The 20,694-nt window shown below is 45.0% G+C and overlaps 1 protein-coding gene across 1 annotated transcript in view; it reads left to right on the forward strand.

Moving 5' to 3' along the window:
- Nucleotides 1–1,429: 1,429 nt before the first annotated feature.
- Nucleotides 1,430–20,694, forward strand: part of LOC308584103 (uncharacterized protein) — a 105,446-nt gene continuing 86,181 nt past the window's right edge. Inside the window, exon 1 of the mRNA XM_081188822.1 lies at nucleotides 1,430–1,530. The gene's annotated coding sequence lies outside the window, so the exon portion shown is untranslated. The remainder of the gene's footprint in view (nucleotides 1,531–20,694) is intronic.

A 20,694-nucleotide genomic window follows, 5' to 3' on the forward strand; every position in this document is an offset into this window, starting at 1 on the left:
TGCACTCTGAATCCTATTCAACTCAGTACATAACAGTCTTCTTAGCTCAGTCTTGTCTATACCAGGGTTTCCTAAACTTGGGTCTCCTGCTGTTTTTGGACAACAACTCCCATCATCCCTAGCAGGCAGGGTCGGGGTGATGGGAATTGCAGTCCAAAAACAGCTGGGGACCCAAGTTTGGGAAACACTAGTTTACACTGACTGCAGCTCAGCAGAGGACCTTCTGCATGCAAAGCAGGTGTTCTGTGCCTGAGCAAGAGGCTTTTTCTCTTCTCGGGTAGCTGGGTTAGGAAACAACTTCCAGAGGGATCCCTGGATGAGTCTTTCTTGCAGCAAAAACCAGGAGATTTGGGCGTGCTTCAGTTGTGATTTCTGCATTGCAGGGGGTTGGACTAGATGTTCCTTGGGGTCCCTTCCTGTTATGTACTGAAGCTAGTGTGGTGTAGTGGTTAGGAGCGGTAGTCTCGTAATCTGGGGAACCGGGTTCGCTTCCCCACTCCTCCACATGCAGCTGCTGGGTGACCTTGGGCCAGTCACACTTCTCTGAAGTCTCTCAGCCCCACTCACCTCACAGAGTGTTTGTTGTGGGGGAGGAAGGGAAAGGAGAATGTGAGCCGCTTTGAGACTCCTTAGGGTAGTGATAAAGCGGGATATCAAATCCAAACTCCTCCTCCTCCTCCTCCTCCTCCTCCTCCTCCTCTTCTTCTTCTTCTTCTTCTTTTTCTTCTTCTTCTTCTTCTTCTTCTTCTTCTTCTTCTTCTTCTTCTTCTTCTTCTTCTCACCGTGGGCCAGCAGGGGAATACTGTAGATAGTTTTCACTCAGGTCCGCATATGCAAATAAGGAATTGAAAGTGAGGTTCAGTGATTGGATAGTTACAGAAAGTTGTTACTGTTGCGTTGTAGTGGAGCTCTATATAAGCAGGCTGGCTGAACCCTTCAGTTCAGTTCTGTTCTGGCCTGTGAATAAACAAGAGCTGTCTGAAGAATCGCCGTGTCCTCTGATATGTTCACCCACAACTTAACACTTCCAACTCCACAGTTCTGCGATTCTGTGAGTCTTGTGGCGCCTTAAAGCCATGATGGTGGCACGGGTTTTCGTGGAGCAGGTTGCAAGTTGCCACCCAGACAACGCTGGGCTTGATGGGCTGAGTACAGAGATTTCAAATATCTCTCATCGGTGAAACTCAAGTAAATTGCCATGACCCGGCAACTTATTTCTGTCTCAAGAGAGAGAGAGAGTTAAAAATTCTGTTGCAAATCTTTGATAACATTGCAAGTGCGCCATCTGATTTGCATCACTTTCAATGAGGCCTGTAAAACTTTGACCTCTGTGAAGGACATCACACCCCCATCTAGTGCAGGCAGGAGAAGATATTCTACACAGACACACACGGCAACGCTTGCGGTTTTAATATTAGCGTAGGGGCTTTCTAGGAACAAGAAAGGAAGTGTGCAGAACTCCGTGAGGGAAATAAAGGCAGAACCATCTTGGCACTGGCTGGAAGATGCTGCCCCAAGAGACCCCAAGAGGTAAGACTGCAGCTTTTTTATATATATAAATAATTTTTATTAACTGACCAATCAAATCACATCACATAAATTCCGAATTACAAAGCTGAATTTTAAATTTTGTTGAGGGGACCCATATTTCAAGATCCGAAGGGGGATTCTGATCATCTTCTTGCTACTGCGTTAATGTCCGAATCAGTCCAAACAAAGTTCATAATTCTATCTAGTCTTATCTTGCTGTTTCCGCATCTCATCTTGTTCGTATATTTTCTCTTTTTTCTTTATGATCTCTTCTGATAATCTCCTTAAGCCGATAAACACCAATAATAATCCTGTGTGAATTTTCCGTTCATCCAATCCTCAAATCGAGATGGTTTCCATATATCCTCGCATTCATAGATAACATCGCTCTTTCCATCATTAATCACAGAACTGTCGTTCTTAAGTCCCTCTGAGAAGTTTCACCAACAATATAAAAACAGCTCTATTTCTCCTCCCAGAATTAAGTCCTCCGACAGAACTTCCCAATATGGCAACGGTATTTTTAACTGCGTCATTCCAAAGCCCTTATACATTCCACGCTCTTCTTAAAACATGCTTTGGTTAGAAAGTTTATCTCCACACAGTCATAAATCCACAGCTTAAGTCCTTCAAACGACATTCCTGACTTGTGAGGGGGGGGGGATTCTTGTTTAATCACATAGAGGAAAGAAAGGAAAGTTTTTTCCCCCTCCCCCATCCAGTCCTTTTGCCATACCGAGTCTTGGTGTGTCTTCATCTGGTTAAAATAAAAAAAATTCCTTCCAGTAGCAACTTAAAGACCAACTAAGTTAGTTCTTGGTATGAGCTTTCGTGTGTATCTGAAGAAGTGTGCATGCACACGAAAGCTCATACCAAGAACTAACTTAGTTGGTCTTTAAGGTGCTACTGGAAGGAATTTTTTTATTTTGACTATGGCAGACCAACACGGCTACCTATCTGTAACTTCATCTGGTTATTTATTGTTCTTCCGACTCGTCTCGTTTATCAGAGATCTCTTCTGTTAGCAGTCTTTACTCCCCCTCCTTCCTTGAAATATGTGCATTCGCTTCATCCTAATTGTTTCTTTTGAAGTTCTTGCAGCTAGAGGCGCGGATCAGAGGCAGCGTCCAGGAGCGCCGATATCCACAGAAGGGCTTTCTGCCTAGTGCCCCCATCCCCTCAAATTCGGGGGTGGTATAGGGCACAGCAGGCAAGGGCAGCCCCCCCCCCAATCCTGGGGGGGGGGGTAGGGAGGCTATTACTCCCATCACAGCCTCCAAATTACCTCGTGTGGGTCGGAGAGATGTTATTGTCAGCCATCTTCTGATGAGCCCCTAGTGGCCCCTGCAAGCCTGCAGCTTTGGCCCTTAGCTTGCTGGGGCTATGAGAGGAGCAATGAGAGTCGCCCTTGGGGTACAATGTTCTGCCCCCCTCCACTGAAGACTCCAGATGTAACTATGCATACAATAAACCATATTTCTAAGACACTAGCCTCCACTGTGCCTCCATTTCCTCAACGGAAACACAACTCCAGATGAACGCCTAGAAGAATAATATTTATTATTTATTTATTTATTATTTATTATTATTTATTATTATTATTACTTGTACCCTACCGATCGGACTGATGGGACGCGGGTGGCGCTGTGAGTTAAACCACAGAGCCTAGAGCTTGCCAATCAGAAGGTGAACTGCTCCTGCCAACCTAGCAGTTCGAGAGCATGCCAGTGCAAGTAGATAAATAGGTACCGCTCCGGCGGGAAGGTAAACGGCGCTTCCGTGCGCTGCTCTGGTTCGCCGGAAGCGGCTTAGTCATGCTGGCCACATGACCCAGAAGCTGTATGCTGGCTCCCTCGGCCAGTAAAGTGAGATGAGTGCCGCAACCCCAGAGTCGTCCGCAACTGGACCTAATGGTCAGGGGTCCCTTTACCCTTACCCTACCCATCGGACTGAGTTGCTCCAGCCATTCTGGGTGGAACCCTCTGGAATCTTCCTAGCACACAGCAGAGATTTGAGGTGCTGCGCAACCTTCGTAACAATACTTTGCTTTCAGTCTTGTCTCCCAGCCGAGAGTGTTTCTGTTGGTGGTGTTGCAGGGTGAGCAATATTGGCAAGGTTTTTATGGGAGCGGGTGGCGCTCTGGTCTAAACCACTGAGACTCTTGGGCTTGCCAGTCAAAAGGTTGGTGGTTCGAATCCCCAAGACAGGGTAAGCTCTTGTTGCTCTGGCCCAGCTCCTGCCAACCTAGCAGTTCAAAAGCACATTGGTGCAAGTAGATAAATAGGTACCACTGCGACGGGAAGGTAAACGGCACTTCCGTGCACTGCTCTGGTTTCTGTCACGGTGTTCCGTTGCGCCAGAAGCTGTTTAGTCCTGCTGGCCACATGACCTGGAAAGCTTTCTGTGTACAAACGCCAGTTCCCTCGGCCTGAAGTGAGATGAGTGCCGCAACCCCACAGTCGCCATTGACTGGACTTAACCGTCCAGGGGTCCTTTACCTCTTTTTTCCCTTCTGTGTGCGCATTGATCCTCATTTGCTTGTGGGGAAGTCAGATGATGCTACATCAAGGCTAGTGATACTTGACATATCACCCAGGGGTCCTTTACCTAATAGTAGTAGTAGTAGGGAAGTTTTTAACGTGTGATATTTTACTGTATTTTTGGTTTCTATGGAAGCTGCCCAGAGTGGCTGGGGAGGCCCAGCCAGATGGGCGGGGTATAAATAAATTATTATTATGATTGTGATTGTGATTATGATTATTATTATTATTATTATTATTATTATTATTATTATTATTATTATTATTGTAATAATAATAATAATAATAATAATAATAATAATAATTAATAATGTTATTATTTATACCCCACCCATCTGGCTGGGTTTCCCCAGCCACTCTGGGCGGCTCCCAACAGAATATGAAAAATACGATAAAACCTCAAATATTAAAAACTCCCCTAACTTACCTATTGGCAAGGTTCAATAGCAAGCGAAAGGAACAGCATTTGAAACGCACACGTCTTGGGTCCCCCTCCAACCTGCATCACATCCTGGGGCTGCCAGTTCCTGCTCTGTCCCTTTCGTCCCTTTCTGCCTTTGAAAAAACCTTCATTCGAGAAACCTGTTCTAAAATACTTAGACCCTCCCAGCGCTAGGACATTGGTGATTGATTAGGCCCTGGAAGGTATCCAAGATAACACTTTGAGAGAAATTAAAAACACCTCCTTGCCTACAGATCCTGTGAAACACCATGTACCTGAAGGGCAGGAGTCTTAACTTTTGGAAGTGGTTTCAATAACACGACACCTCTTCTCTTTCTCCCTCTCCCCCTCTCCTCCTGCCCCCCTTTTCTTGCCCTCTACCTGGAGATACATTTGAATACGAGCCAGCTTGTTTTGACCGCAGCGTGCAGAAGGCTCGCCTCTGTAACTCAGCCCTGCTCCAAAACAGCCGCTAGTAAATCTCAGGACTTTGCAGAAGTTAAAATGTTAATTCGTAAACTGGGATAGAAACAACTTAATGCACCCATCATGATCCCATGGAAAGACTTTCAAGGAGGGATATGTAGAAAATGTAACTTGGGGGGGGGGGGGGAAGACATTGCACATATTTTTGTAAACCATGAAATCTTTAAGAAAAATATGTTTTTACCTTGAGCTTGTTTGGAGGTTCTAGCAGGGGAGCGCAGCTATCGTATACCCGGTACACTCCTTCTATCTGGGATGGTCGTCCTCTTCCACCGAGCGCGCAGCTTCGGGAGGGACGCACATGGAGCGGTGAGGGAGGAAGGGGACACCCGCCTAGCCAGCCAGATCAGCCGAATCAACCCTGGCGATCAATGGGGAGACAGATGTCGCCGCCAAATCGACCTTACATTTTTTATTTGAATTTTTTTTATGTATGCTACCACAGCAGCAAGAATACTCATCGCAAAGCATTGGAAGACTCAAGATCTACCCACTCTGGAAGAATGGCAGATGAAGGTGATAGACTATATGGCATTGGCTGAAATGACCGGCAGAATCCGTGACCAGGGGAAAGAGACGGCGGACGAAGATTGGAAAAAATTTAAAATTTATCTCAAGAAATATTACAAAATTGATGAATGCTAAAATGTTGAGGTTTTAGAAAAAAAAAAGGAGATTACAGCGGCAAAAGATTAAGTAAAAGAAAAGAATAAATAAGGGACAAATTTGATAAAAATAATTTAGGATTTGCTGAAATAATTTTGGAAATTGGGATGTAGAAAGGGGAGGTTCGGGGGAGTCGAAGAAGTGAGGTTTATGAAAAAAGGATACGAAATTATACATGTTTGTTTCTTTATTTGTTTGTATTGTCTTTAAAAAACTTTGTAAAACCAATAAAAAATTTTCAAAAAAAAAAGAAAAAGAAAAATATGTTTTTAAAAAAGGAGGGTTGGCAGGAGGGCTTCAGTTCAGAGTACTTTTTTAATGTGAATCTACAGCGCGGGTCAAATTGCTCCGGGATTCTTTATGGGATCCGTAAGATAAATAAATAAATTTATGGCGCTTGGAAACCTTCTCAGGACTGCAGAGACAAAGGACTGCTGCATCCTTGACCGTTCTGACAGGCCTTCAGTAAAATGACTTCTGATTGGCCAGCTGCACTATGCATTGGGCATAGCTGAGAGAGGGAGACAACCCCGCCTTTAAAAAACAGACCCACAAAGTTCAGGCCCCCGAAACAAAGAGGGTCTTGCCGGGAGAAGCAGCAGCAGGGTGAAGAAGAAAAAAACAATGTCGGTGTCAACTCTAAGATGAAGTGATGTAAGTGGGAAGAGAAAGTATTTATTAGCACCGACCGGCACCTGCCAAATGCTGGCCAGAGTGGTGCATTCTCTGGTTATCTCCCGCTTGGAGTACTGCATTGTGCTCTGTGTGGGGCTCCCTTTGAAGGTGACCCAGAAACTGCAACTAATCCAGAATGCGGCAGCTAGACTGGTGACTGGGAGTGGGCGCTGGGACCACATAACTCCGGTCTTGAAAGACCTACATTGGCTCCCAGTACGTTTCCGAGCACAATTCAAAGTGTTGGTGCTGACCTTTAAAGCCCTAAACGGCCTCGGTCCAGTACACCTGAAGGTGCGTTTCCACCCACATTGTTCAGCCCGGACACTGAGGTCCACCTCCGAGGGCCTTCTGGCAGTTCCCTCATTACGAGAAGCCAAGTTACAGGGAACCAGACAGAGGGCCTTCTCGGTAGTGGCACCCACTCTGTGGAACGCCCTCCCACCAGATGTCAAAGAGATCAACAACTACTGTAGCAGACTTTTAGAAGACATCTGAAGGCAGCCCTCTTTAGGGAAACTTTTAATGTTTAACAGACTATTGTATTTTAATATTTTGTTGGAAGTCGCCCAGAGTGGTTGTCCAAAACGTCATAGAGGGCATCAGATAGGGGAAAGTTGGCTTTCTGGTATCTCAGCCAGGCTCATCCTTGTTTTTTTGGGCCTCGGGTCTTTAGCTGAGCTAGTATTTCACAGCTCCTGAGTTCATAACCCCAAAGCCACTGACCAGCCCTTTCCCTATCTGGTTTCATCTCTCCAAAAGCCTCCCTGGTCGTGCATAGTTTCTCACTGAGCTGTGCTGGAACGACTCTCTCCAGCCATTAAATCCCACTCACGTCACTTTCTCCCACATCCACACCCCCTCTCTCTAGGGCTTGTGCAGAAGAATCCTCTGGCAAGGCTGCCTTCTGCACCTGCTACTCCTCCGAACCCCTTTCTTCTGCCTCGGAAACTTCTGGCTGCGATGAATGGGCTTTGCAGCGATTCACGGTGCAAGGAGACACTGTAGGCAGCGGGGAAAGAATATGAAATTGGGGCAGCTCATTTCCCCCCCCATCCCCTATTAAAGGTAAAGAGACCCCTGACCATTAGGTCCAGTCGTGGACGACTCTGGGGTTGCGGCACTCATCTCCCTTTATTGGCCGAGGGAGCTGGCGTCCAGCTTCCGGGTCATGTGGCCAACGTGACTGAGCCGCTTCTGGCGAACCAGAGCAGTGCACGGAAACACCGTTTACCTTCTCGCTGGAGCGGTATCTATTTATCTATTAGCACTTTGACGTGCTTTCAAACTGCTAGGTGGGCAGGAGCTGAGACGGAAGAATGGGAGCTTACCCCATCGTGGGGAGTCAAACTGCTGACCTTCTGATCAGCAAGCCCTAGGCTCTGTGGTTTAATCCACAGGCGCCACCCACGTCCCACAGCGCCACCCGCTTTGTGCTTTATGTAAGTTGAAATCCACAGATGAAACAAAGAGCAAACCGTGCGATGTATCAATGATGAAATGAAACCCGTGCTGCGAAAGGAGGCTGATGCAGCGCAGTCAAGGGGGGGGGGAAATGCATCAGGAGAAGAAGCTCAGGGGTTTGAGACAGGCAAGCAAGGATGTGGACGCCAATATCTGCTCAAAATGAAGCTGAGGGACCATAGACCTGCACTTCAACACAAAGGAAGGGTTAGCTGGGTCTCTTGCTTTTACTTTAACTGATGAGCTCAATAGGAATCTGAGAATTGTAGAGATGGAAGGGATATCCTTAGGGTCATCTAATCCAACCCCCTGGAATGCAGGAATCTCAGCTAAATAATCTATGGCAGGTGGCCACCCAATCTCTGCTTAAAAGTCTCCAGTGAAGCTAAGACTTCTACGTTCCAAAGGAGTCCATTCCACTGTCAAACAGCTCTTACCATCAGAAAGTTCTTCCTGATGTTTAGTCAGAATCTCCTTCCTTGAAACTTGAAGCCATGGGTTCGAGTCCTACCCTCCAGAGCAGGAGAAAACAAACTTGTTCCATCCTCCATGTGAAAGCCCTTAAGATATTTGAAAATGACTCTCCTATCTCCCTTCAGTCTCCTTTTTCTCCGGGCTTAACATCCCCAACTTCTTTTGTTTGTTGTTGTTTAGTCGTTTAGTCATGTCCGACTCTTCGTGACCCCCTGGACCAGAGCACGCCAGGCACTCCTGTCTTCCACTGCCTCCCACAAACTCATGCTGGTAGCTCCGAGAACACTGTCCCACCATCTCATCCTCTGTCGTCCCTTTCTCCTTGTGCCCTCCATCTTTCCCAGCATCAGGGTCTTTTCCAGGGAGTCTTCTCTTCTCATGAGGTGACCAAAGTCTTGGAGCCTCAGCTTCAGGATCTGTCCTTCCAGTGAGCACTCAGGGCTGGTTTCCTTCAGAATGGAGAGGTTTGATCTTCTTGCAGTCCATGGGACTCTCAAGAGTCTCCTCCAGCACCATAATTCAAAAGCATCCCATGTTCGGCGATCCGACTTCTTTATGGTCCAGCTCTCACTTCCATACATCACTACTCCTTCCATATTCCTTCCATTCTTTATTTTATTTGAAGCATGTATAAACCACCCAGCATTTGCAAACATAATGTCAGTGTGAAAAAAGAGAAACAAATTCAGTTAAAAACTTAAGAATACATTAAATCAATCTGTTAAACCAACAGTGGCGTCACACAAACGGGTGTGTAATGCCTATTTCTGCCTCTAGCAACCCCCCCCCCCAAAAAAAACCCCAACAACTACCCCCCTTTTCATTCTGGTGCATTTTCACCATGACAAAGTTCCCTTCCTATTTTCACTCTTTGCTGCTGCTCACTTTTTCTGGGACCCCCAGAAATATGGGTCGGAGGCGCATCCTTCAAAGGACATTCTCTGGGAGCCTTGTAGAGACATCCCCTATGCCTCCTCTAGAGGGAGCCGCAGCTACGGTCCTTGGATCAAGTGGAAATAAGCAGCCGAAATCTGAACATGAGTTGTGTAGCACTGAGATACTGCCTGGCAATATATATGTATACAGATAGAAGTTGTCTGCACAGACACTGCTTCCGACTGCGGTATTCTGGATACGTCCGGTAAATTCTGGACATATGGCAACACTAAACTGTGCCAAAATTAGGGGTGGGTGAATCTGTCAATTTCAATTTCTCTGTTTCTCATTTTTCCAGTCTTAAATTCAGTTCTCCACATTTCTTCATCAGATTAAGATTTATTTATTTTTTAAAAAATGTAATGTCTGCATGAAAAATTCGTTAACCACTGCCTTTTAGGTCTGTAGCTTTGCCATAGACTGAGTCACATTTTTCCAAGCAACTTCCCTTGATATAATCTGTTTTTGTTTATTATTTTCATGAATATGTGCATTTTTTTTGGTGTGTGCCAACACTCTGGCAGCTGCTAACAGATAAATGATCATATCAGCAGATTCCAGGCAGGCCCTTAAAACTCAAAGCCCCACCCTGTAAGGACAGCAATTTTTGACTGTATTTCTGACACTCCCAGGAAGTGGGAGTAAATACTGGTTAAAACCCAGGAAAGTTGGGGGTAACTGTTTTTTCTTAGAGGCCGCCAATGCCTGTTTTTTCAAAAAATAAAAAATGTGAGCAGTTTGTTAACTGACCATTATAAGAATCTTGTAACATTAAGAACTGGGTGCCTGAGTGCTTGCTTTCCTCCTCCCTGCCCATCGCTTTTTTCTTTTTGTGCTGTGTCTGTTTAGATCTTAAGCTTAAAGGCAGGAATTATGTTTTCTCGGTAAGCCACTCTGGAAGTCGTTCCAGCTGAGGAGCGGAGGTAGAAATGCTTTGACTGGCTAAACAAACAAAACTGCAGAACCCACGTGACGTTGGGATTTATTTTTGGGGCCTGCCTATAAATAGGAGAGCTGCCTTCTGTGGTTAAGCGGTTAACTGAATACTCTCAGTCACGCCACTTGTGCAAACTCTGACCTCCTTTGCAGCCCAACAGTGACAGATAAGGTATACCGCTTTGTTCAAGACAAACAAGAACTCCCAACGCCACCGCTTCCAAGGGATCGTGCCTTGCCAGTTGAATAAACCTTGTATAAACCTGCAGTCATGTTTGCCAACTTCATAGGGCTTGTTCCAGGCTTGTGGCATACACTCCGAATATATCCTGAAAGCTTTGGCCCAAAGGAAGCAGGGACAACCCGACACATCTTGTTTGTTGATTCCTGAACTTCCTTCTGCCACAGAATGCAAAGCTGCGTCCACGTGGATGGCAAGCGTCTGGCAACGGCCTGAGCATACATCATTTCATTTGTATGCTGCTTTTCCATAGTTAAAACCATGCTCAAGGTGGCTTACAACATGAAAAAGATTACATACTTCTTCTTTGGCAATCACTTGTAGCTGAATAAGATTGTCTTCCATGAACACGGTCTTAACAGTGAGTCCATAAGTGACTGTGGAGGCCAATTCTGGATCCACACGTCCTTCCACAGTGGGGACACTGGTTTCTGGGTGGGAGTTAATCACAGTGACGGTTTGCCAAGCGTGCCTTCCTCTTAGCACATTTCTCCCTTGCGTCCTGAGTTCAGGTGTCTTCAAAGCCCATGACACCTTTGGTAAAAGCTGTTCTCCAATTGGAGCATTTGCAGGCCAGTGTTTCCCAGTTGAAATATACTTGGAGTCGAGTGAGGATTTCATGCTCTTTATTCAGCTCATAGTAGTGAGGAGGAATGGAAGTTCCCCCGAAATGTCTGCTTTATATACATTATTTACACAATGGGCCCCACGTGATTGGCTACTTCTGGGATTCTCCTGTAGGCCAATCAGGTTGCGAATTCACTTCCACCCAGAGTTGGATTGGTTGGCTCCTGCAGACCAATCAGACTGCTGCATCCTGGATCCTATTGTTCTAGGGCCAATCAGACTGCTGCATTCTGGATCCTATTGTTCTAGGACCAATCAGACTGCTGCATTCTGAATCCTATTGTTCTAGGACCAATCAGACAGCTCCAGTTTGGATCCTATTCAACTCAGTACATAACACCAGTTATCAGTGTTTATGTTACATTTTTTAAAATTTGCCTTAAGAGCATCTTTAAACCTCTGTTGTCATCCACCGGTATTTCGGTTTCCATTCTTAAGTTGGGAATAGAATAGTTGCTTTGGAAGACAATCATCAGGCATCTGAACAACATGACCAGTCCAATAAAGTTGATGTTGGAGAATCATTGCTTCGACACTAGTGATCTTTGCTTCTTCCAGTACACTGGCATTAGTTCGCCTGTCTTCCCAAGTGATAAGTAAAATTTTGGGGAGACACCATTGATGGGTGACCCTGCTGGGAGTACAAGACTCCCGACGGCTTCGCTCACAAGGATCATGGGAATGTGCAAGCCCACTCACCACAACACGGTGATGATCCCATGAGTGAGATTACATAATTACAAATATATCAAAAGTATATTGCCTTAACTTTTAGACTGTAAGCTGCGTGGACCAAGTGTTGGCACTTGGTAAATATAGGTCAACTGTGTTCAGGTAGAAATAGCCTGGCAAAATTGCTGGTTGGAAGGATAAAGAAAACTTAAGGTTTATTACACATGGCAAACAAAACCATTCTGAGGGCAGGTTCTACATGTGCCCAAGATGGGGCCAATAAGTTGGCCGCAGCGCAGGCTAGCTCATAATGACTGAACCTGGAGAAGAAGCAAGAAGGAAGTAAAGTCTGGAAGGATTTCCCAACAACCCAGTGGTTTTCTGACTATCGCCTCCTCTGGTGGGTTATTGCAAGCTTTGCTTCACTCCCAACAGCGGGGACCTCACTTTAATTTATTTATAGGAAACATTTATATCCACCTTTTGCTAAAAAGTGCCAGGTGGCTAGGCTAGTCAAGCAGGAGATAAACCAATAAAATGTAGGAGCAGGATGATCTCTTTTTCTTTTAGCTGTGTAAATTATCCTATAAAGTGTCATTTTCAATGGTAGGGTAAGCTGAATCAATTCGTTTTTTAAAAACAGTGCTGAGCCCTTGTGTTACAGTTGACAATAAAAACCCTTTCTAAGATCACTCATGCCACTGTTTGTAACTACTGTAAATCCTGATTATCTGAGAAGGAATAAATAACACCAGAAGGATGCCAAGAGTATTGTGGTTACAGTCAAAATATTTTCATGAGGAGCACTGGACGAGTTTTGCTTTTGGGATCTCACGAGAGTCTCTAGTTTGGCAAGGCTTGGGTGTCATTAACTTTGTCTGCTGCCAGCGCTTGCAGAGTTTATCATTAATTATTATGCTCATTATTAACTGCACTTCTAGCTCCTCCTTGGAGAATTCTGAACGTGGAAAAACACACAGAAATGCATTCCTTCTGGAACTAGATTTCAAATTTGGGGAGGGGGAGGATGGACAGGGGAAAGACGTGGCCAGGAGAAGCCAAGGATGTCCAGATGTGTAATTTCCTTGCGTGTTTGCTGTTAAAATGTCCACCGGCCAACTCCGCCAAATGTGCCAGCAATGTCACATGACCTGCAAGCTTCCCACAGGCGTCTGGTCGGCAACTGCGAGAACAGATTGCTGGAGTAGATGGGCCTTTGGTCGGATCCAGCACTTTGCCTCTTCTTAAGTTCTCAGGTTATGACAGTTTTAAAAAATGGCGATTGGAGAGACGACTGTTTTTGTCCAAAGCCACACAGAGAATGATCTGGCTGAGTACAGGTTCCGATTCAGGCCCAGCAGTTCAAATCTAACATTTTGGCTGTTGCCCTGTGTTGGTTTTCATGACAGCAGCACACATACGTAAAGGTAAAGGGACCCCTGACCATTAGGTCCTGTTGTGAGCGACTCTGGGGTTGCGGCGCTCATCTCGCTTTATGGGCCAAGGGAGCAGGCGTACAGCTTCCAGGTCATGTGGGCAGCATGACTAAGCCGCTTCTGGCGAACCAGAGCAGCGCACAGAAACGCCGTTTACCTTCCCGCCGGAGCGGTACCTATTTATCTACTTGCACTTTGACACGCTTTTGAACTGCTAGGTGGGCAGGAGCTGGGATTGGACAACGGGAGCTCACCCCATCGCAGGGATTCGAACCGCCAACCTTCTGATCGGCAAGTCGTAGGCTCTGTGGTTTAGACCACAGCGCCACCCGCGTCACATACACACACTCAAATGATGCTTGCATCTGCAAGGACAAGATGCGTCCTCCTCCTGGCTCCTGCTGCCTGGTCCAAAACTGAAGATGTGATGGGAGACCTTTTTGCTTCTTATAATTCTAGGAGGTGTAGCTGTTAACGGGTGCTGAAAGTTTTTAGGAGACCCTCTTTCCTTCCACAGAGCTACAATTTCCAAAGGTCCTGGAGAAGAAGGAATTTCAGTCTTTTGGGGATGTCTGGGAAATCCTATTCTGTGGTTTGCTTTTGCCTGATTTGTAGGATCACATCTCAGCTGAATGAGCTGAGTTACGAACATGGCTTTTGCCTGTCCATACAGACCCTTCATTCTCCACCCCCCTATTTGTTCTGAGTCACAATTAAACTAGGAATTGTTGATTCAGGTAGGTAGCCATGTTGGTCTGATGCAGTAAAAAAAAAAAAAAAAATGTCCAGTAGCACCTTAGAGACCAACTAAGTTTGTTCTGGGTATAGGCTTTCATGTACAGGATCAGGTTTAAGGTGCTGGTTTTAACCTTTAAAGCCCTATACGGTCTAGGACCCTCGTACCTACGGAACCGCCTCTCCTGGTATGTCCCACGGAGGACCTTACAGTCTTCAGACAAAAACATCTTAGAGGTCCTGGGCCACAGGGAGGTTAGGCTGGCCTCAACCAGAGCCAGGGCTTTTTTGGCTGTGGCCCTGATCTGGTGGAACGCTCTGTCCCAAGAGACTAGGGCCCTGCGGGACTTGACATCTTTCCGCAGGGCCTGCAAGACGGAGCTGTTCCACCAGGCCTTTGGCCAAGGCACAGTCTGACCCCCTCCCTTGGCAATCCTCACAGAACTCTAGCCCAATGGTTGCCATTAATTTGATTTTGATTTGTTTTTAGAATGAATTGATTTTAGAATGCTGTGTTACTTTTACTGTTGTTAGCCGCTCTGAGCCCGGCTTCAGCTGGGGAAGGTGGGATGTAAATAAAAATTTATTATTATTATTTATTACTATACCCAGAACAAACTTAGCTGGTCTCTAAGATGGTACTGGACAATTTCTTCTTTCCTTCTTTCTTTCTTTCTTTCTTTCTTTCTTTCTTTCTTTCTTTCTTTCTTTCTTTGTAAGCATTTACCTGCAAATGGCAGAAAGAAGAAGGCAATTTTATCATTCATTTTTTAATTTTATTTTAAAAGAGGCTGCCTGCTTCAACGTAAAGTCCCACCCACCCATGCAGGATAATTTAAATTGCTGGTAAGACTTTTAATGTAATTTGGCGTCTTTCATCTAGCCAGAAGGCTGGTCGTTTTAAATTTCCGCCTCCACTATGGGCACTGATAGTTGGAAAATTGAGAAAACCTTTGAAAGGGTGGAGGTGGCGATGAGGCGAAGAGTCGAGACCCCGGCTGCTCCTTTGAGACAACCTAAGTCAGATAGCGTGTGCAGCGTTAAAGCACATCCTGTACGAATGAACCGTGGAGAAGGTTTTGCATGGGCTCTCTTGAGTAATTGCATGGAATATCTAATTGCGCAGAGTCTCTAATTGCACTGGGTGTCTAATTTAGTAGGTACTCTTCTGAAAGAGCCTCCCTTTCCCTTCTGCAGGGAAAGTTGCAGGCAAGAGCATTTGGGACGGGGCGAATGGCCCCCGCCTCTTCCTTCGCTCTTTCTTGGCTCTGTGGCGCATTAGCACATCTGGAAATACTTCCTTGCCTCTTCAGCTGTGAGTGGAACTCAGCAAATCTGTTTCAGATGCTCTATGGAGACAGCAGTCACCATTTCACCCCCTCCCTCTCTCAGAGAGAGAGAGAGAGAGAGAGAGAGACCAGGGTTGGCTGCAGCAAAAAACGAACTTTCATCACTGTGTGGGGGAAAATGGGAGGCCTTTCCTAAGCTCTAAGACAAAGAAAAAGTCCAGCTCGTTCCTTCTCCTTCGTTGTGGGAGCTCCAACACTAGAGTTGCCTTGCAGGGCACCGTGGCTTCACAAGCACAGGCAAAGGGTGCTTGAATTGCCCCAGATTCGCTGTCTGATGCTTTTGCAAAGAGCCAAAAGAAGGCAGCAGGGAGATTCTGGAAGGGAAGGGGCCAAATGGCAAAAGCAGAATGCGGAAAATAAAAGGGACCTGTCGATTCAAACCTATCTAACCTGATTTTGCTGCTTTATTGTTCTGTTTCCACACCCTGTAAAAAACCACAACAACATCACAACCCAAGGTCCTTATGTCAGAGGTGGTTTTATGGTAGTGCGACTGGTTTGACCATAATTGGTGCTGCACTGCAGGGGGCACCACAATAACAACAACAACAACAATTTATTATTTATACCCCGCCCATCTGGCTGAGTCTTGCCAGCCACTCTGGGCGGCTCCCAAGCGAGTGTTAAAAACAATACAGCATTAAATATTAAAAACTTCCCTAAATAGGGCTGCCTTCAAATGTCTTTTAAAGATAAGATAGCTACTTATTTCCTTCACGTCTGAAGGGAGGGCGTTTCACAGGGTGGGTGCCACCACCGAGAAGGCCCTCTGCCTGGTTCCCTGTAACCTCACTTCTTACAGTGAGGGAACCGCCAGAAGGCCCTTGGCGCTGGACCTCAGTGTCCAGGCAGAACGATGGGGATGGAGAAGCTCCTTCAGATATACTGGACCGAGGACATTTAGGGCTTTCAAAGTCAGCACCAACAATTTGAATTGTGCTCGGAAATGTACTGGGAGCCAATGCAGATGTCTCAGGACCGGTGTTATGTGGTCCCGGCGGCCACTCCCAGTCACCAGTCTAGCTGCCGCATTCTGGATTAGTTGTAGTTTCCGGGTCACCTTCAAAGGCAGCCCCACATAGAGCGCATTGCAGTAGTCCAAGCAATGCTGTAGAAAGGAGAGCAAGATGCAAGGGGCTGTCAGATTTTAGTGTTGCACAGGGCACCACTGATATTTGAATGTCCAAGTCAGGCTACAGATGCAGAATGCCAAGGGTGTAGGTAGAGAGTTCAAGAACTGCATCAGAAATCAAGAAGTAAAGGGTCCAGATCAAGGGAAGTAATAGTACCACTCTATTCTGCCTTGGTCAGAACATGTATGTCCAGTTCTGGGCACCACAATTTAAGAAGGACATTGGCAATCTGAAATGTGTGCAGGGGAGGGCAACCAAGATGATCAAGGGTCTGGAAACTAAGCAATATGAAGAACAGCTGAAGGAACTGGGTATGTTTAGCCCATGAAAGAGGAGACTGAGAGGAGAGCCATATTCAGATATCTTGAGGGCTGTCATGGGGAAGTTGGAGCAAGCTTGTTTTCTCCTGATGGTAGGACCTGAACCATCGGCTTCAAGTTACAAGAAAGGAGACTCTGACCAAACATCAGGAAGAACTTTCTGACTGGAAGAACTGTTGGGCGGTGGAATGGTTTCCCTCGGAAGGTGATGGGCTCTCCCAGCACAGTTATGAGTTTGGTGGGAGTAGGCTGTAGGCCAAGACTCTTCTTACCCCTGGATCCAGCAAGTGTTAGAACCCAGACAGGCTTCCTGATGGGGGGGATGGCCTGGGTGATGGGCCATTAAGGGGAACAAAGGAAGTGGATCTGTGTGAGATGGGAAATGACAAATAGGTGACCCTCCTCCCTCAACTGGATGGTAGCTAGAAAAAGACAAAGATGAGAGCTGAGAGTGCGGTGTTGTGAGCTAGAAGCAAAGTGGGGGGGGGGGGGGAGGGCAGAGAGAGAACAATGTTTGATTTCTGTTTGAATCCAAGGCTGTGACTATGGGAGAAACAAGACTTTCCTGGGGTGTTGATGCTGTGAGCTCCTCCATCACAGGCTCACAGTATATATATATGTGTGTGTAAATAAACCATATATCATAAAGACGCCACAGTCTCTGCTGTGCCATATTCCCAAAGGAAACATGGACCCTGGGGAAGCGCAGCTGGTGCCCCCAGAACATCACACTGCTCAGAGATTGGGGTAGCACGCAGAAGTATGCTTCATGTTCAGTTTCCTCTCTCTTTTCCTTAGCATGGGGTGTCTGACAGGGAACTGGTGCTGCTGGAAAAATCTGCTTTCCAAAAACCCAGTCCGGAAGGCACCAGGTTATGAAATGGTGCTGCTAAGGATAGACATATTGAGGGACAAGCTCACAAAAGAAAATCTTGAATAAATTTAAACCTGTAATGCAGTGCTTTAACTGCAACACAACTGCCCCCAAAGAGCAGTTGTGGTAACCTTGTAATCTTGTAATTCCTGGCCCAGCTGACAAACACAAAAAATATCCCCGCTCCCAGGTCATTTCCTCCTTCCCATTTCCCATTTATCTTGTTCCTTTATCCTCCTCCTTATCTGGATGTTGGGGGAATGAGGGAATGATGACTGGATTTTAACAATTCCACAAAGGCTCCCAACAAGAATGTGGCTTAATTATGAGATGCCTCCATAGTTTTGTAACTCCCAAAGGGATAATGTATCAGGTTCGTCTTCTAGTTTCAGTCATAATTCTTCTCCTTCCTTCCTATTATGACTTACTGCTACAGATTTGAAAAGTCTCATTAGGAACATTCCTGACTAGTGAAAAAAGAAAAGTTACGGAAAATGTTCGTGGACACCCACATCTCTTAGGATCTTCTTTCTCTTTGGCGACTACTTGTAACCGAGTAAGATTGTCTTCCACAAACACGGTATTAACAATGAGTCCGTAAGTGACTGTGGAGGCCAATTCTGGATCCACATGTCATTCCACAGTGGGGACATAGGTTTCCGGGCAGGAGTTCATCATGGTGAAGGTTTGCCAAGCGTGCCTTCCTCTTAGCACGTTTCTCCCTTGTGTCCTGAATTCGAGTGTCTTCAAAGCCCAGGACACCTTTGGTAAAGGCTGTTCTCCAATTGGAGCACTTGAAGGCCAGTGTTTTCCAGTTGTCAGTGTTTATACTACATTTTTTTAGATTTGCCTTGAGAGAGTCTTTGAACCTCTTTTGTTGACCACCAGCATTGCACTTTCCATTTTTATTTTTTATTTTTTTATAAAATTTTTATTGGTTTTACAAAATTTTATATAACAAACAAACACTTAAAAAGACAGACATACACGTATAATTTCATATCATATTTTCATAAACCTCTTTTCTGGGACTTCCCCATACCCCCCCTTTCTGCATCCCAATGTCCATAATTTTATAGCAACTCCCAATTGTTACTTTCCAACCTCTGTCCTCTTAGTCATCTCTATATTCTGACCTTATATCACTGTATCCCTTTGTTCCTGAAAACCACAACACTCTAATATTCATTAAGTTTATAATAGTCCTTAAGATAACTTTTGAATTTTCTCCATTCTTCTTCCGCCGTCTCTTTTCCTTGGTCACGGATTCTGCCTGTCATCTCGGCCAGTGTCATATAGTCCATCACTTTCATCTGCCATTCTTCCAGAGTGGGTAGATCTTGTGTCTTCCAATACTTTGCGATGAGTATTCTTGCTGCTGTTGTAGCGTACATAAAAAAAGTTCTATCCCTCTTTGACACCAATTGGCCGACAATGCCCAAGAGAAAGGCCTCTGGTTTTTTAGGAAAAGTACATTTAAGTACCTTTTTCATTTCATTATAGATCATTTCCCAGAAAGCCTTAATCTTCGGACATGTCCACCAAAGGTGGTAGAAGGTACCTTCAGTCTCTTTACATTTCCAACATTTGTTATCGGGCAAATGATAAATTTTTGCCAGCTTGACTGGGGTCATGTACCACCTATAGACCATTTTCATAATGTTTTCCTTTAAGGCATTACATGCCGTGAATTTAATGCCGGTGTTCCATAACCATTCCCAGTCAGCTGACATAATGTTATGACCAACATCCTGTGCCCACTTAATCATAGCCGATTTGACTGTTTCGTCCTGTGTATTCCATTTCAGCAGCAAGTTATACATTCTGGATAAATTCTTAGTATTGGGTTCTAACAATTCAGTCTCTAGTTTTGATTTTTCCATCTGAAAGCCAATTTTCCTGTCCTGTTTGAAAAACTCCATTATTTGATGGTATTGAAACCAATTTTGTACTTTATGTTTCAATTTCTCATGACTTTGTAATTTCAACTTATCTCCATCCTGTTCCAAAATTTCCCAATACTTTGGCCATCCGACCTCCATATTGAGTTTCTTCACTGCCTTGGCCTCCACTGGTGACACCCATCTAGGGGTTTTGTTTTCCAACAGATCTTTATATCTTATCCAAACATTAAACAATGCTTTTCTAACAATGTGGTTTTTAAAGGCACTATGCAGCTTGATTTTGTCATACCATAGATATGCATGCCAACCGAAAGCATTGTTAAAACCTTCCAGATCCAAAATGTCTGTGTTCTCGAGGAGCATCCATTCTTTCAGCCAGCAAAAAGCTGCTGCCTCATAGTACAATTTTAAGTCCGGCAGGGCAAAACCCTCTCTTTCTTTGGCGTCTGTCAATATTTTAAATTTGATTCTGGGCTTTTTGCCCTGCCAGACAAATTTCGAAATATCTTTCTGCCACCTCTTGAAACATTCCATCTTATCAAGAATCTGCAAGGTCTGAAACAAAAATAACATTCTAGGCAATACATTCATTTTAATCACTGCAATTCGGCCTAACATTGACAATTTCAAATTTGACCATATTTCTAGATCTTTTTTAATCTCTGACCAACATTTTTCATAGTTATCCTTATACAAATTCACATTTTTAGATGTCAAATAAACCCCTAGGTATTTCACCTTCTTGACCACCGTCAACCCTGTCTCCTCTTGGAATTTCTCTTTTTCCGTATCTGTTAAATTTTTTCCTAAAACTTTGGTTTTTTGTTTATTCAACTTAAATCCAGCTACCTGGCCAAACTGTTGGATTATTTCCAAGACCTTTTTCGTACTAGTGTATGGCTCTTGCAAAGTCAGTACTAGGTCATCTGCAAATGCTCTTAGCTTATAATGTTTAGCTCCGACCTGCACTCCTTTAACCTGCTGGTCATTCCTAATCATATTCAGCAACACCTCCAGAACTGAAATGAAGAGTAATGGGGAAATTGGGCACCCCTGTCGTGTTCCTTTTTCTATCTTAAGTTCCTCAGTTACTACATTATTTACAATCAATTTAGCTTTTTGTTCAGAATATATTGCAGCCATACCATTCTCAAAACTTTGGCCTACCCCCATCCCGTGAAGATTCTTTGTCATAAAGCTCCAAGAAATATTGTCAAAGGCTTTCTCCGCGTCCACAAAAATCAGTACTGCTTT

This window comes from Podarcis bocagei, assembly GCF_964188305.1.
Source record: "Podarcis bocagei genome assembly, chromosome: 3".
In the NCBI taxonomy this organism is placed as follows: Eukaryota; Metazoa; Chordata; class Lepidosauria; order Squamata; family Lacertidae; genus Podarcis; species Podarcis bocagei.